Genomic DNA, 17,139 nt, shown 5'->3' on the forward strand with positions numbered 1-17,139 from the left:
ACTCTCGTACTCACTCAGTTCATAAGAAGACACTGACAACCGGGTAAACCAAGTCTCTGGATGCCGCTGTGGGGAGCTCGTCCGGGTCCCGTCCCCAAGTGGTGCTGCCTGGTGATCCGTGACCTGCCTCCTGGCACTTAGTTTGACTTCGACTTGATGGCCCGGTAGCATGAAACTTGCCGGGCCCCGCTCCCTACTGTGGCTAAGTATGGCAGCTTGCTCTCAGGGCTCATGCTTGGGATTTTCTAGACCGTTTTGGTTGGAAAGTCCTATCCCCCTTGTTGCGCTAATGCCCCGATTCTGGAGCGGGTGAGAACGGATCGTAAAGGCTCCGTTCTCCTCAGGTGAATTGTCGGGTTGCCTGAAGCTACTCCCCGACCTAGGGTCCGTATACCCCGTCGTGCCTTCGGTCCCGGACCGGTGATAGGGCTAGGCTGCCGGCTGTCCTCCTCGACGGGTCCGCGCACCTCGCCACAATCCCCTGCGACCGGGGGTCCGACTCCTCTAGGCCCAGACCACCGTCTGCAATCTAGGCAGTTACTTCAGGAGTCACCACTCCCGACTTCCTCTGAGCTCCTCTCAGTTCGAAGGGCTACTTCCAGCTCTCTCTCCACTCACAGACAGACTAACTACACTCCTCCCCTCCCCTCCCTGACCCCGCGGGTGGGCGACTATTCCACTCAAGCCGACCACTGGTGTGACCTGGGGGGTGTGATGCAGGATGTATCTTGGATTTGATTTGCTGTTGGAGACAACACCACTTAAGTAGGGACCCGGAACCAAGAGGGAGGCGGAATACTGCACGGAAGGGCAGCTTGTGCAGTACCCTGTGACCACCTGATAGTCCAGGGGCGTCACATACATACATTACTTTACTTATCCTGTACTGATCCTGAGTTACCTCCTGTATTATACTCCAGAGCTGCACTCACTATTCTGCTGGTGCAGTCACTGTGTACATACATTACATTACTGATCCTGTGCTGATCATGAGTTAGATCCTGTATTATACTCCAGAGCTGCACTCACTATTCTGCTAGTTGTTACTGAAAATTTACTAACGCTTTCCTTAACTGACAGCAAACAAATATCACAATCGTGGAAAGTTGCAACATTTTTGATAATAAAATCATTAAAAGGCCAAGTCCACATTGGCCATAGTTTATTATTTTATGGTGCCATTGCATTTAAAATAATATATAAAAAAATAATAATAATATAAGGTAATATTTTTGAAAAAATATGTTGTTACTATTTGTGTATGCAGCTGTACCGCCCCGGGGCTCGGCTGGCTGCCGAGCCGCTCGGATCCGTGCTCGTCGGTGGGTGGCTCGAGCTCTCCATGGACCCGGGGGTCACATCGCTCTGAAAGGGGGTTGGCGCTACACGTAGGGACTTCGGTGGGGAGGTCCACGGCCGGAGCCGTGGTGGTTTGCAGGGGATTTAAGTTCGTGACGCCACCCACGGGTTGTGGTGAATGGATGGACACCACCGCTGCCGTTGACTAGGCTCCCGGGGACGGTGTTGCACAGCTTGGTGTTGACCCCTCCGTGGGTAGGGGGATGATGGTCCCGGGGGCCCGAGGGAGGTGCTGAGGCGAGGGGATGGATGCGTGCTGGGGTGCTGGTGCGGTGCGCGGCCTGAAGGCACTGGTGTACTCACTATGATAAAACACGCTGGAGTCTCTGGTAAACCAAACAAGGTGATGAACGGGGCCCGCAGCCGGCTGCAGTTTCCCCTTAACAGGTTGGTGGTTTCCGCCTTTTTCCTGCACCTCTTTAGTGTAAACGTTATGACTCTTATGCCTAAGCAATGGTAGTCCGCTCCCCGGCTTTCTTTGTGTCGGGAGAGCCCGGTTTGCCCGCAGACGCTGGCCCCTTGGGTCTCTATGCCTTGGCGGGGGCTTTACCCTAATGGTTGGGCTGTTGTCTTCAGTCGGATCTTGTGTGGGAAAGGGCCTAAAGTCCAGTCCTCAATCAGTTGATTTGACTTAGCCTAGTTATTTCTGGGCCTCGTACTGGGTCTGAGTATCCCTCCTGGTGCTCCGGTTTCCAATTGGTTCCCCGGTTCGGTACCGGTGGGCCACCGCCCGACCCCAGTCCCTATGGTTCCACCGGCTGTAATCCCAGCTCCTGCAGGCGGCCACCACCGTCTGCCTCCTTGCCAAAAGGTGACTGGGCTCCAACCCAGACACCTGGTGTAGACTTTGGCAGGCCTGGTCACAGGTCTGCCCTTGAACTTAACTCTCCTCACTTCCTTCCACTGTCAAAGCTCAACTCTAACTAACTGTTTTCCTGCCTCCGGTCCTGTGAACTCCTCGGTAGGCGGAGCCAACTGCCTGGCTCCGCCCCCCCCTGGTGTGAACATCAAACCCGGAGGGTGGTGACAAAGGTTTGTAGTTTGGCTGCTGTCACCTTTCTAAGGGGAGGGTGTGTTTGTGTGTGCGCACGGGACTACCTGGGACGACCTGACTAGTCCAGGGCGTCACACAGCAAATATGGAAACCTATGTATCTCCACAGAGGGGGAAAAAAATGCTTGAGTACAGATGGTAGCAATGACATCAATACAGTCAGACTACACACAGGACTTGTCTGTAGTCTGTAACCATGGAGACACATAGCTCTGCATTCAAGCTGTATACCCAGAGATGTTTGATTTTTTTTTTCTCCAAACAAAAATAATTGGAAAGTTGCTTTATTTTTGTATACTTTTTCAGTAGTTATATGAATTCTGTTGGGAATACAAAAAAAAAAAAAAAATAGAGAGTCAGGGCAATCATGTAGCCAAAAAAGACAAAAAGAAAAGATGCATAAATGGCAGTACCGCCCCTTTAAGGGTGCAGCAGATTCTGCTTTCCTTGAATGTAGCAGAGTAGCATTTGACACTTGCGCTGTTTTCCAGGCAGAGATTCTCGCTCCTTCTGTTGTGTATTCTATCGCTGCAGTGACTCCGGCTCTCTGTGCCACTGGCTGCAGCGCGCAGTGCGTGCCCTCGCCCCGAGGATACAAGAATCCCCATCATTCCTCCCTGCAGATGTCCATTGTCATGCAGATAAAATATCATGGAAATACATGCAATGTTAAATGAGATCATATATTTCAGGCTGATTATTCATAAATGCAAATGTGGCGGTACGGAAACACAAAATAACATCTGCGCTGCCAGTTAATGACTCACAGCAATCAACCCTCAATTATCGGCGTGTTTGTTCCTGCACTGATAATGCGGCCGGGTAAGAATAGACCGGGACAGAAAGATTTCTCTGCTGAATCAACCAATACAGATTTCATTATATGGCAAAGACTCGAAAAAACAATTGTTCACAACCAGAACTCCACCCAACCAAGCCAGGAAATCTCCAAAAGAGAAGCAGGACAGGTGGCTTCAAATCATGTTTCACTGCCCCCAGTCCCTTAAAGGGGACGGTACAGCTGGATTCACTGCTGCACTGCTCAGTACTGCTGTATAATGTCCTTGTCACGGATTACAGAAAGTCCTGTGGTGTCCGGCTATAGAAGGTCACAGTGTTTGGCTGCACAAACTGCTCCCTGACTTTCTATCATTTCTGTTTGGTTTTCATCCCTTTTGGACCCTATGGAGTTCCTCAGCCTGTCAGCTGCTGTTCATCAGTACTTTCCTGGTCTATATATACCTTCACTTCTTATAACTTGGTGCTGGTGATATTTGATACATCTTTATTAGGTGTTCAGTGCAAGCAGGCGGCTTGCATACATCTGAAGAATCTCGGCGGTTGTTGCAACTTCTCTCCCTGAGACAACTAGAGATAAGTTGTTTGTTCTTTTAACTTGTTTGTTATCCCTGTGTGTCCTTAGTGCTCATCCCATCCACTCCCTACCAAGGGCCCAGATCACGGTCACTGCTCTCCAAAAAGAACATGACGTTTTGGAATGGCCAAGTCACAGTCCGGGCCTTAATTCTATAGAAATGTTCTGTAAGATCCTGGTCAGGTGACCGACTCGGCGCATAGGTGCGGAACCTATCTAGGGTGGTGAAGGATCCCAGGGCCCAGTGGTAGGCTCGGTCAGGGGGGTCACCATTTCCCCCTTCCCTAGACACAGGGTTTCCCTTCCCTTTCGCCGTTCTCTTGGTACTTCCCTGTACCTAGCATGACAGTCCTCCATGCTGTTCCTGTTTCTGAACATGTGTTATATAGAAACAGTAGAGCAAGAATCCCTCACGTGTGTGTGTGCTGTGTATGGGAGACATCATGACAGCTCGTCTCCACTAGCTCAGAGACAACTGAAAATTAGATATTGATTCTACAGAGGGGAAAACTGGTGAAAAATCCAGGATATCAGTATCTGGCTCGGCGTATAGGTCGGAACCTATCTAGGGTGGTGAGGGGCTCCAGGGCCCAGTGGTAGGCTTGGTCAGGGGGTCACCATTTTCCCCTTCCCTAGACACAGGGTTTCCCTTCCCTTTCGCTATTCGCTTGCTACTTCCCCATACCTAGCATGATAGTCCTCCATACTGTTCCTGTTTCTGAACATGTGTTATATAGAAACAGTAGAGCAAGAATCCCTCACGTCTGTGTGTGCTGTGTATGGGAGACATCATCACAGCTCTTCTCCACTAGCTCAGAGACAACTGAAAATTAGATATTGATTCTACAGAGGAGAAACCTGGTGAAAAATCCAGGATATAAGTTATATAATGGGCAGAAATATGGCTACTTCTCATGAACACTCAACATCTTATCCTGAAGTTACCTGAAATGACGGATACTCTAGGTATTTGGAGCATATTTTGCGATTGTCCTGTCCAAAGATCCATGTCCTTGGGACTTGCAAATCAAGCTTCTTTGTGAATGGAGGTCAACGCATATTTCAGGGGTCCTCAGTATGTGAATTGCGGCTTTAAATATGAAGTTATCTAACTAGATGGCAGGGAGGAGGGGGATGCAGCTGCAGTATCTTCCTCCCTTGCACATATCCGGACGCTACTTTGGTGGTACACTTCCAATGCAGACAGAATATTTTCGCCATAGAGTTTTAATCACCAGCTGGCTTCTTTTCAGCTGAACTCAAATGAACTTCTAAAAAAAAAAAAAAAAATGCACCGAGCGTTATTCTCTGGGATTGATTAGCGCTAATTAAAACAATATAGAATATTAGTACAAAGCCCTGAGAGCTGCGGTGTAAAGAATGCAAAATCGCTGTGCCCCACAATCACTCCACATGTGATTCATAGATTATTATTTCCTCTACCCAGCTATGATGATTTGTGGGGGTCGTGCTGGATGCAGGGACACAGACTTTGCTCCCCTCACACGCCGCTGCTGCCTTGTTCAATGTCTCCATATTTGTTATCCCTGTGTCTTCTTTAGAACTTAGTTGGGTTGACTAAACGCTCATCCCATCCATTCCCTGCCTAGGGCCAAGGTCAGGTCCATCCAGCTCGGCGCATAGGTGCGGAACCTATCTAGGCTAGGCAGGACCCAGTGATAAGTTTAGTCAGGGGTAACCATCTCTCCCTTCCCTAGACACAGGGTTTTCCTTCTCTTTTGCAGTTTGCTTGGTACTTCTGTGACGCCCTGGCTTATCAGGTCGTCACATGACATTGTGCAATCTGCCCTTCTGCATGGTGTCCATCTCCTCCTTGATTACGGGTCCCTGGCCTTTGGTGTTGCTAAGAACAAGCCAATCAAAACCCTGGAAACACTCTGCACCACACCCACCAGACACATCAAAGGGTAGCCTGAAGGGAATAGGGCCGCCCACTTGGGGGGTTGGTTAGGGAGGGTCAGGAGTGTCAGGAGTAGTCAGTTGAGTGGTGACTCTCGTGAGGAGAGGTTAGAAGTGAGTTTAGGTACCGGGCTCCTCAGTTACTAGGTGGCAGACGTTGGTCTGGGTCTGGTAGGAGCTGGAACCCCGGTCGCAGGGGATCGTGTCAAGGGGCACGGAACTGCCGAGGAGGACAGTCGGCGGCCTTGAGCCATCTCCGGGCAGGGGCCAGGGCACGGCGGGGTACGTGGTCCCTAGGCCAGGAAGTAGCTTCAAGCGTCCTGGTAATTTACCCGATGAGGGCGAAGACTTCATGATTCGTCCTCCACCCGCTCCATAATCAGGGTACTAGCGCAATGAGGGGGATAGGACTTTCCCAATACACAGTCCAGAAAATCCCAAGCGTGAACCCTGAGAGCAAGCTCACTCCGTTAGCCATACGGGTGAGCGAGACCCGACTAGTTCTATACTACAGGGGCCAACCAGTAAAGAAAGTGCCACAGGCTAACAAGCAACACCAACGAGCACGGGACCTAGGCGTACTCCCTCCCTGCTGCAGCGGTGCTATGAATTCTGGTTTACAAGTTGTCGGTGTCAGCGTTATTGGACTGAGTGAGTACGCAGTGACCCTTTCCTCCCCAACGGCACTCCCCTCTCGCCATCACCGAGCCCCGGGGCATTCCCGCCTACCCACGGAGGGGTTAAACACCTGGCTGCTATTCCACCGCCACCGGGCGCTCCCAACAGCAGCGGTGGTATCCCACATTACCACGCACCGTGCGTAGCGTCACAAACTCTAAACACAAAATCCCCTGTAAATACCCCCCTTTTATTTCGAGTGTCCGCGCGACCCCTCCTGGGTCCGGAGACCCTTTGAGCCACCGCGGATCCGGATCCGAGCAGCCCGGCTGCTGGCGCTGGGGCGGTACACTTCCCTGTTTCTAGAGTGGCATTAGGAGACCCTAGACCTCCAAGCAGTCCAGACATTAATAGATTCCCAAATTTCATAACACCAAAGCAAAGCAAAACTTGCCAAAAGCCCTGACCTTACCTTAGAAGTTAGAAGATTTCCGTGGACCTCAGAAGAAGACTGGTTTAGTGCTCATCTGGCTTTAAAAGGTTATAAAACCATCTCTAAAGTGTTTGGACTCCGCTAATCTACAGTCAGGCAGATGGTGTATGAATGGAAGAAATTCAAGACCACTATTATCCTCACCAGGAATGGTCAACCAACAAGATCAAGCTAGGGTGAGGGGCTGGCACCACGAGATAAAATAGGTGACAATAGGTGAACGGGACCTGTGTTATGGCACTCGAATACAAAAATAAAACTCGGAAAAGAGTAGTGTATATAGTATAAGGTACCAGAAGACCCTCATCAAATATCACTCCAAAAGTAAGAAGTATAATAGCGCAGGATGTCACAAAAGGACTCAAGGTAACTGCCAAGTAACTAAAGGCCTCTCTCACATTAGCTAATCTTAATATTCATGAGTCCACCATCAGAAGGACACCGAATTGCTAGGAGAAAGTCCCTGCTCTCCAAAAAGAATATGAAGTTTTGGAATGGCCAAGTCACTGCCCGGGCCATAATTCTATAGAAATGTTCTGTAAGATCCTGATGCAAAAATATGGAACATTTTGAAGATTTCACAAACTTTCATGCACCACTGTATGTGGACCCACTGTTCACACTGAGATATCTTTAGCTCTTATATGCAAATTAGTTAAGGGGAAATGTGATTTGTGTGATATCTAGAGGACTCCTTCCGTATAACAGTTATGACCCTGCTGTGCGGAAGGCGCAGGTTAGTGTGCACTATGGGGTCAGCTCTCTACTAATGGGTAATATGATTTAGACCGGTCATATTTTAGGAATGACTCTCATTGGAGCACTCATACGCCAGTGATTCCGTCTCCTTGCACCAGGCGTAGAAATCATTAACTAGTTCAAGACCAGACCATGTGCTCCACCCCCCCCTCGTTCAATTTTTTTTTTATCATACAATTTTTTGATCGCTTAATTGTCATGTTATTTTAAATTTTTTTGCCGATACTGGTGCAAAATAAAAAGGAAATACGCAGCTATTAAATTTACAAAGAGAGCTGGAATGCATTTTAAAATTTGTACCCTTTTTCCTAACAATTATTTTAATACCGTATATCAGTTTTTGAGGGCTTTTTTGATGGGAGTGGTTAGTAGCAGCAAATTGGAGTTATTTATTTTATTTGTTCATCATTTATTTCACATATTGTGCCCCTACCCCCCGTGTAAGGTCATAAAAAACCTTTGGGAGCATTTCAACATTTAATTTTTTTTTCTGATTTCCCCTGTAACTGGGGCTGGTATATTAGCTCCAGTTACAGAGTAAGGCGGGCTTTGCACATTGCGACATCGCAAGCCGATGCTGCGATGTCGCACGCGATAGTCCCCGCCCCCGTCGCAGGTACAATATCGTGTGATAGCTGGCGTAGCGAAAATTATCGCTACGCCAGCTTCACATGCACTCACCTTCCCTGCGACCGTCGCTCTGGCCAGCGACCTGCCTCCTTCCTAAGGGGGCGGGTCGTGCGGCGTCATAGCGACGTCACACGGCAGGCGGCCAATAGCGGCGGAGGGGCGGAGATGAGCAGGATGTAAACATCCCGCCCACCTCCGTCCTTCCGCATAGCCGCCGGCGGCAGGTAAGGAGATGTTCCTCGCTCCTGCGGCTTCACACACAGCGATGTGTGCTGCCGCAGGAACGAGAAACAATATCGTACCTGTCGCGGCACCGGCATTATGGAAATGTCGGTGAATGCAACGATGATGCGATAACGACGTTTTTTCGCTCGTTCATCGTATCATGTAGCATTTACACAGTACGATGTCGAAAGTGACGCCGGATGTGCGTCACTTTCGATTTGACCCCACCGACATCGCACATGCGATGTCGCAACGTGCAAAGCCGCCCTTAATGCAGCCTCCTGGTTGCATAGCAGATCTTGCTGGTTTCCGAGAATTCAGCAGCTCCTGCTCCCTTGCTATACCCAGCAGTCACATAATCACTGGGTGTAGAGAAGGACGCATTGTCAGTTCTTCATATACAGTGTACATAGCTCTTGTTCAGCACTATGTATGCAGCAATCGGGAAGGCATAGACAATAACAAACCATCTCTGCCTTCTCTATGAGAAGTTCGGCTGTGTCTGAGAGCCGACTCCCCACTCCTGCAGCTGCAAAACATGATCAGTGGGTCTGGAGAAGGAAGCACTGTCAGCTCTTCCTATACTGTATAAAAAATAACTCTTGTTCAGCACTATGTATGAAAGCAATCAAGAAGGCAGAGATGGTAACAACCCATCTCTTCCTTCTCTATGAGGAGTCTGGCTGTGTCTGAGAGCCGCCTCCCTACTCCTGCAGCTGCACAACATGATCACTGGGTCTGGAGAAGGAAGCACTGTCAGTTCTTCATATACAGTATTAATATCTCTTGTTCAGCACTATGTATGCAGCAATCAAGAAGGCAGAGATGGTAACAAACCATCTCTGCTTTCTCTATGATGTGTCCATCTGTGTCTGACAGCCAGATCCCCACTCCAGCTGCACAACGTTGTGCAGCTACTATACTATGCAATTTTAGAACATCAGTAGAGATTATAATGGGGACCACCCAGACATGTATAATCTATGGCCTTCAGAAGGAGTAAGAGTGAGATATGTGTCCTTGCTACAAAGGAGATATTCCTCATCACCCGACCCACATTAGCTTCAGGCTATCCGAAGAGGCCTCCGGATTCTCATTTACAACTTCGATGACTAATGTGTTGGCTTTCTCTAAACAAAGGCTTGCAGCAAATCTACAGAAACCGCGGCGCTGGGAGTTATATATTGGCATTTCTTTCAACAGTGGCTGTACACAATATCTGTGCCAGGCCTGCAGAAAAACAACATTTGGTGTTCTGAGTATCACACTCCACAGCCAATATCCTTATCACTTCCAAAGCTTGATGATCAGAAATGTAGCATTAACTATTTCTATTGTATAGGGCTAAGAATATCAGATGTAGCAGTGCGGAGAGTTAGCAGAAGTGTTATATGGCGGCACTTTTATTTATGTTTAAATTATTGGGTTTATTGTGAACACAAGTGTATGAGCGTTTTGGGGGAAGATACAGTGGGGGAAATACAGTAATAATACACTGGCGATTTTGCAAGTTTTCCCACCTACAAAAAAAAGGAGAAGTCTGGAATTTTTATTGTAAGTAACTTCAACTATGATAGACATAATCCAAAAAAAAAAAATGTCCGAAAATCCCATTGTATGATTTGCATTTTATTGCACGAAATAAGTATTTGATTACCGACCGACCAGCAAAGTTCTGCCTCTCACAGACCTGGCATTTTTTCCCCTACTCTACACTCATTACCTGTATTAATTGCACCTGTTTGGACTTGTTACCTGTATAAAAGACCCCTGTCCACACACAATCACACTCCAACCTTTCCACCATGGCCAAGACCAAAGAGCTGTCTGAGAACACCAGGGACAAAATTGTAGAGCTGCACAAAGCTGGGATAGGCTACAGGACAATAGGCAAGCAGCTTGGTGAAAAGGCAAAAACTGTTGGCGCAATTATTAGAAAATGGAAGAAACAGAAGATGACTGTCCATCTTACTCGGTCGCGGGCTCCATGCAATAGCTCTCCTCATGTTGTAAGGAGAATTCTGAGAAACGTCAGGAATCAGCCAAGAACTACACGGGAGGACCTGGTCAATGACCTGAAGAGAGCTGGGACCACAGTCTCAAAGATTACCGTAAGTAACACACTACGCCGTCATGGATTAATATCCTTTAGGGCATGCAAGGTCCCCCTGCTCACACCAGCACATGTCTAGGGCCGTTTGAAGGTCGCAAATGACCATCTGGTTGACCCAAAGGAGGCATGGGAGAAGGTCATGTGGTCATATGAGACCAAAATAGAACTTTTGGTATCTACTCCACTCGCCATGTTTGGAGGAAGAAGAAGGACGAGTTCGGCCATAAGAACACCGTCCCAACTGTGAAGCATGGGGGTGGAAACATCATACTTTGGGAGTGCTTTACTGCAAAAGGAAGCACATAATGTGTCCATGTGTAGTTACAGTAGGGTTTTAGGGATTTTCCTAGATTCCAGTCACAGAGGGCAACAATTCAGTAGACAGTTAAGCAATAGGATACAGCCTGTAACAAGCAGCCTGAGGACGGCTACTTTTGTAGGAATGGGAGCCACGCTGGCTGATCGGTAGGAGTATAGGGGGCCTTAAGTGCCTGTCCCAGGTGAGAAGGACCAAGATGGAGAATGAAAAGGGTATGAAAAGTAAAACCCACAGAAGGCATTGTGCCAACAAGTCACTGATCAGAAGTAACCAAGGCAGGGAAATGTGTTACCACTTACGTACTACCGCGACCGAGTGTGACAAGAAGTAAAGCAACCAGAATTAAGTGTTCTTGGAGACAAGGATTGTGAGTAACCAAGATGGGGAACTCTGTGGTTGCTACTAGTGGTTGATGAGAGGCCACATGTGCTCTGCAGATGCGGAGAGGTGCTGTGTCCCTGAGGAATGAGAAGTAGACGTCTCAGACCTGAGTTGAAGATGTGAGAAGTCCAGTTAAGTATTGTCCTATGCCGTCCACCTAGAAGGAGACTCGTACAGCCAGGGGTGGACATATCATTGGTGCAACCTGTGCAAGAGGTAAAGGGGTTCACTTCCCGTCCAAATCAGGTACAATTGTCCATTACTATGAGCTATGGGGCGGTAAAGGGCCCATTTACTGTTCTTGCACCGGGGTCCTTACTGTCTGTGTCCACCAGTGCGGAGGGACAGCCGATTGTGGGAATAATAGTGGCTGTGAGCAGGGACGGTGGAGCGGTGCGCTGTGGCGCCTGGTTAGGTCTGAGCGAGAGAACTACAGTATGCCATTATGAAGTGCGGGTGTTGTGAGCGTGGATGCCCCCCGAGAAGTCTGGAGACCAAGTGTAATTGTAAATGGTTTACTTGACAGTCAATAAAAACCTTCCACTTAAAAAAACATCCTGTTCAACTTTTAGATCTAAAAAAATAAAGCTGCACTGAAATGCAAACACTGAGTATATGAAACTGGAATTGCATGACTGCTATAGAAACTATGATAAAAAATTAGGAATTTAGCACACATATTGGCCAAGTCATGAGAGCCCACTTTTGTATCTGTCTGGGACTTCCTGTCCGGTAGAGTGACAGCAAATGGGCATCCACCCAGGAGGGAGTAGACTGGTGATGCCCCTCCTACATGGCTATCACTAGTGGCGCTTTTGGAAATACTTACTGGAAATACTTATAGGAGCACTCCAGCAAGCACTACTGATTAGGGTACACTGGCGGACAGTATCCAAGGGGCAGTAGTTTGAATGGTATGTGTGGTGCCCCTGAGGCTTCAGTTGCCACAGAGGTACTGCACCACAGCCAGAGGTGCAGTGCCCCATTCCCGGGTAAGGAGGAGGTCGACCACCGGTACACACAAAAGCACACAACACTCTCAGTTAGAAGCTCTTCACCGGGTCATGGGTGGGGTGGCCCATTAATGCTAGAGATAGCCATTACTGGTGATGGCACCCCATTCTGGCTTACCCGGGGGTGGAGCATAGCGAGTGGGAGGGAAGTGTGTGGAGCAAAGAGAACCGAGCCAGCAGTCGAGGAGGAAAGACCTGTGGTCTGGAGCTTGGACAGCTCGACCCAGGTGCAACGCAGAAGGGGTCCTAGGGGCCACGGGTTGTGCATCATATAAGTGGAACGAGTCCACGAGTGTAACAGCTGAGTGAAGGGACTGGCCGCAAGAACGGGGACTGGACCCTAGACTAGGAGAGAAGAACTACGTGTTCTACTAGTAAACCAGAGGCCTAGGATACTTCAAGTACCGAAGCCAAAACACGGGAACGAATCCGCTGGAAGGTGTCCACATAGGGTCAGGGGACCGAAAGCACGGAGCAACCCCCGTAGGGCCCGCGAACACCGGCTCAAGGCACGATGCGCATTGGCGCAGGACAGGCGGGAAAGATCAGCGCAGGAAGACGACCAGGGAAGGACATATAGAAAGGTGCACCGGTCTGGACCTCCGAACTACCCGGGATCTGCTGGAGCCCATCATAGTGGAACCCAGGCGCTCTAAAAAGGTGGACACTGGCATGTCGTGCTCCTATGAGACATACAACACTGAGTAAATAACTTTGACTGCAATCCCTCGGTTGCTCCCTTTCTTCATTTGCCTCCTACCCCGCGCTCCTCTAATAGAGTGGACTACTACTACCACCAACATCCCGGGGCCGAGCTCTGCCTGTGGAGAGCTGTAACAACTGAGCTGCGCTACCATCTGCCCCAGGGGATACCTCACGCAGCGGCAGCGGCTATTTTAGCCGCATACCACAGATGGCGCCACGAATATAAACCGTACTCCCCTGTAAATAACCCCTCCATCTTTATTGACACCACCGGGGTCATGGAATCGGACCTGGCTGCTCCCAGTGATGAGTAACCCCCCCAGACCCCGTGGGCGTGTCACATGGTTTGTGGGGATCACTCTTCTGGATGGTGATACTTATAAGGGAAAGTCTAGATGACATCATTAATATGAACAATATTATAATAATAATAATAATAATAATAATAATAATAATAATAGTGGCATTGCTTCTGGATGCGCTCCTCTGTGTAACGCTGGTGGGTGTGGACCCACTACACCATGGGCCGGGCTTACCATGGAGGGTGCTCCATGGGCCGGGCTTACCCTGGAGGGGCATAGCTAAGCAACTAGGGTATCTGGGCTTCATTAGAGCCTCTGGTGATAGACTGGGCTGCCGGTAGTCGCCAGGTACCACTTGCAGGGCAGTCCCTGAATCTGCCGTAGTTGACCGATAAGTCAAGGCAGATGTATGAAGTACAGAGGGCACAGGCAGAGACGGAGTCAGAGGGTGCAAGGTCAGCGCAGGCAGCACAGGTTCAGAATACAATCCTGGAGCAGAGAGAGACGGATATTTATGGGTACACAAGCCAGGTCGATATCAGAAGATACTAAAGGCCGCTTTACACGCTGCGATCTCGCTAGTGAGATCGCTAGTGTGCGTACCCCGTTTGTGCGTCACGGGCAAATCGCTGCCCATGGCGCACAAAATCGTGCGGACCCGTCATACTACTTACCTACCTAGCGACGACGCTGTGACCGGAAAACCGCCTCCTTTCTAAGGGGGCGGTTCATTCGGCGTCACAGCAACGTCACTAAGCGGCCGCCCAATGAAAGCGGAGGGGCGGAGATGAGCGGGACGAACATCCCGCCCACCTCCTTCCTTCCTCATGGTCGGTGGCCGCAGGTAAGGTGAGGTTCCTCGTTCCTGTGGTGTCACACATAGCGATGTGTGCTGCCGCAGAAACGAGGAACAACATCGTATCTGCAGCAGCAACGATAATTGGGAATAGGGGAGCATGGCAACGATTAGCGTTTTTTGCGACGATTTAAAAATCGCTCATAGGTGTCACACGCAACGACATCGCTAACGCGGCCGGATGTGCGTCACAAATTCCGTGACCCCAACGACGTCGCTATAGCGATGTCGTAGAGTGTAAAGTGGCCTTTAGAGAAATTCAGCCAGACAGGGAACAAGACACAAACTGACTTGCACCAAACCTCAGGCAAAGTTTGGAGGGGCCTTATAAATCCACTATTGACAGCAGACAGGCCGGAGTGGGAACACTCATAGGAGGACATGATTACATTCCTGCCGAGTCTGGTCAAACCTTACTGCAGCAGGGGAAGACGCTCCAGCAACAGGAAGATGTAGCAGAGCTGGATGTATTGCCAGGACCAACTCAAGAGGAGATCTACACTAGAAGGAGCAGAGCAGTGTTTACCAGCTGCTTGAGTTACGGGCATGACAACGGGTATGGTACTCTGAATTATAGGGCACTTGTCACAATGACTATGGGGATAGCAGGAGCTGGTTAGGGTTCCCTATACTATCACTAGTCTCAGGGATAATGCCTAGTGTCAGGCCCTATACTATGCCTAGTCTCCGGCATCCCCACCCTAAAAGGTGGGGATGCCCGAGTCTCCTTCCTGGCCCTGCTCCGAAACACCCCATATCTGATACCCTCTGACCCAGGAGGAGCGAGACAGGAGTGAGATTAAACCCACAAAAATAGACAGACAGGGGAAGCCAAAACTCTGTCACATAGCACGCACAGAGGTATAAGGGTGGTGTCACACACAGCGACGACGACAACGACGTCGCTGCTACGTCACCATTTTCTGTGACGTTGCAGCGACGTCCCGTCGCTGTCGCTGTGTGTGACATCCAGCAAGGAGCTGGCCCCTGCTGTGAGGTCGCCGGTCGTTGCTGAATGTCCAGCTTCATTTTTTGGTCGTTGCTCTCCCGCTGTGACGCACAGATCGCTGTGTGTGACAGCGAGAGAGCGACGAAATGAAGCGAGCAGGGAGCAGGAGCCGGCGTCTGGCAGCTGCAGTAAGCTGTAACCAAGGTTAAACAGCGGGTAACCAAGGGAAGACCTTTCCCTGGTTACCCGATATTTACCTTCGTTACCAGCCTCCACCGCTCTCGCTGTCAGTGCCGGCTCCTGCTCTCTGCACATGTAGCTGCAGTACACATCGGGTAATTAACCCGATGTGTACTGTAGCTAGGAGTGCAGGGAGCCAGCTCTAAGCAGTATGCGCGGCTCCCTGCTCTCTGCACATGTAGCACAGCGACGAGTGTCGTTATGATCGCTGCTGCTTCTGCTGTGTTTGACAGCTAAGCAGCGATCATAACAGCGACTTACAAGGTCGCTGCTACGTCACAGAAAATGGTGACGTAACAGCGACGTCGCTGTCGCTATGTGTGAACCCAGCTTTAGAGTATAAAAGATAAGGAAGAAAACAAGATCAGGGAAGAAACAACAAGTCGATGGGAAAACTCCACAACCACACCAGGCAAAAGGAACACTTTCCAGATAGTCTGGGACAGCAAAACACACAGACCAACACACTATAACCTATAGCTGGCATAGGTAGAAGATTTCATCCAGCTTGAATATGAGAGGAACAGATGTGATTGGCTCCCTCACAACATGTGATCAAAGGAGCCTAATGTCTACTAGTCTGACTATGACTGAGCACATGGCAGGTCGACGCCTGACTCTGCCTACGTTGATCAGAGACACCAGAGAATCCATCGAACAGAGTGTCAGAATCTACAATGTGAACAGAGCCTGATGCCGCTGTAATGGGATCAACAATTCATGACAGTTGGTGAAGTTTGTAGAAAACTCCGTGAGACAGCACTGTTAGTGGGAGCACTCCTCTGGATGGCAGTAATTATGGGGCATTGTTAGTGGGAGCACTCCTCTGGATGGCAGTAATTATGGGGCATTGTTTGTGGGTGCACTCCTCTAGATGGCAGTAATTATGGGGCATTGTTTGTGGGTGCACTCTTCCGAATGGCAGTAATTATGGGGCAATGTTTGTGGGTACACTCCTCTTGATGGCAGTATGTATGGGGCATTGTTTGTGGGTGCACTCCTCTGGATGGAGTAATTATGGGGCATTGTTTGTGGGTGCACTCCTCTAGATGGCAGTAATTATGGGGCATTGTTGGTGGGTACCCTCCTCTGGATAGCAGTAATTATAGGGTATTGTTGATGGGTGCACTCCTCTGGATGGCAGTAATTATGGGGCATTGTTGGTGGGTACACTCCTCTGGATAGCAGTAATTATAGGGTATTGTTGATGGGTGCACTCCTCTGGATGGCAGTAATTATGGGGCATTGTTGGTGGGTGCACTCCTCTGGATGGCAGTAATTATGGGGCATTGTTGGTGGGTGCACTCCTCTGGATGGCAGTATGTATGGAGCATTGTTGGTGGGTACCATCCTCTGGATGGCAGTAATTATGGGGCATTGTTTGTGGGTGCACTCCTCTAGATGGCAGTAATTATGGGGCATTGTTGGTGGGTGCACTCCTCTGGATGGCAATAATTATGGGGCATTGTTGGTGGGTGCACTCCTATGGATGGCAGTAATTATGGGGCATTGTTGGTGGGTTCACTCCTCTGGATGGCAGTAATTATGGGGCATTGTTGGTGGGTGCACTCCTATGGATGGCAGTAATTATGGGGCATTGTTGGTGGGTGCACTCCTCTGGATGGCAGTAATTATGGGGCATTGTTGGTGGGTGCGCTCCTCTGGATGGCAGTATGTATGGAGCATTGTTGGTGGGTACCATCCTCTGGATGGCAGTAATTATGGGGCATTGTTTGTGGGTGCACTCCTCTAGATGGCAGTAATTATGGGGCATTGTTGGTGGCTGCACTCCTCTGGATGGCAATAATTATGGGGCATTGTTGGTGGGT

General features: G+C 49.4%; 1 protein-coding gene across 5 annotated transcripts in view; it reads right to left on the reverse strand.

Annotated features, from left to right (window-relative positions):
• The window catches only part of GNG2 (G protein subunit gamma 2), an 86,795-nt gene that overhangs the window by 34,764 nt on the left and 34,892 nt on the right, over positions 1 to 17,139 (reverse strand). Inside the window, exon 1 of one of the 5 annotated variants that reach the window (XM_075329637.1) lies at positions 4,733 to 4,824. The exons of the other annotated variants lie outside the window; for them this stretch is intronic. The gene's annotated coding sequence lies outside the window, so the exon portion shown is untranslated. Of the gene's footprint in view, positions 1 to 4,732; positions 4,825 to 17,139 lie in introns of those variants that run through there. 5 annotated transcript variants of the gene reach the window in all.

The sequence above is a fragment of the Anomaloglossus baeobatrachus genome, chromosome 12, assembly GCF_048569485.1.
Source record: "Anomaloglossus baeobatrachus isolate aAnoBae1 chromosome 12, aAnoBae1.hap1, whole genome shotgun sequence".
Lineage (NCBI taxonomy): Eukaryota > Metazoa > Chordata > Amphibia > Anura > Aromobatidae > Anomaloglossus > Anomaloglossus baeobatrachus.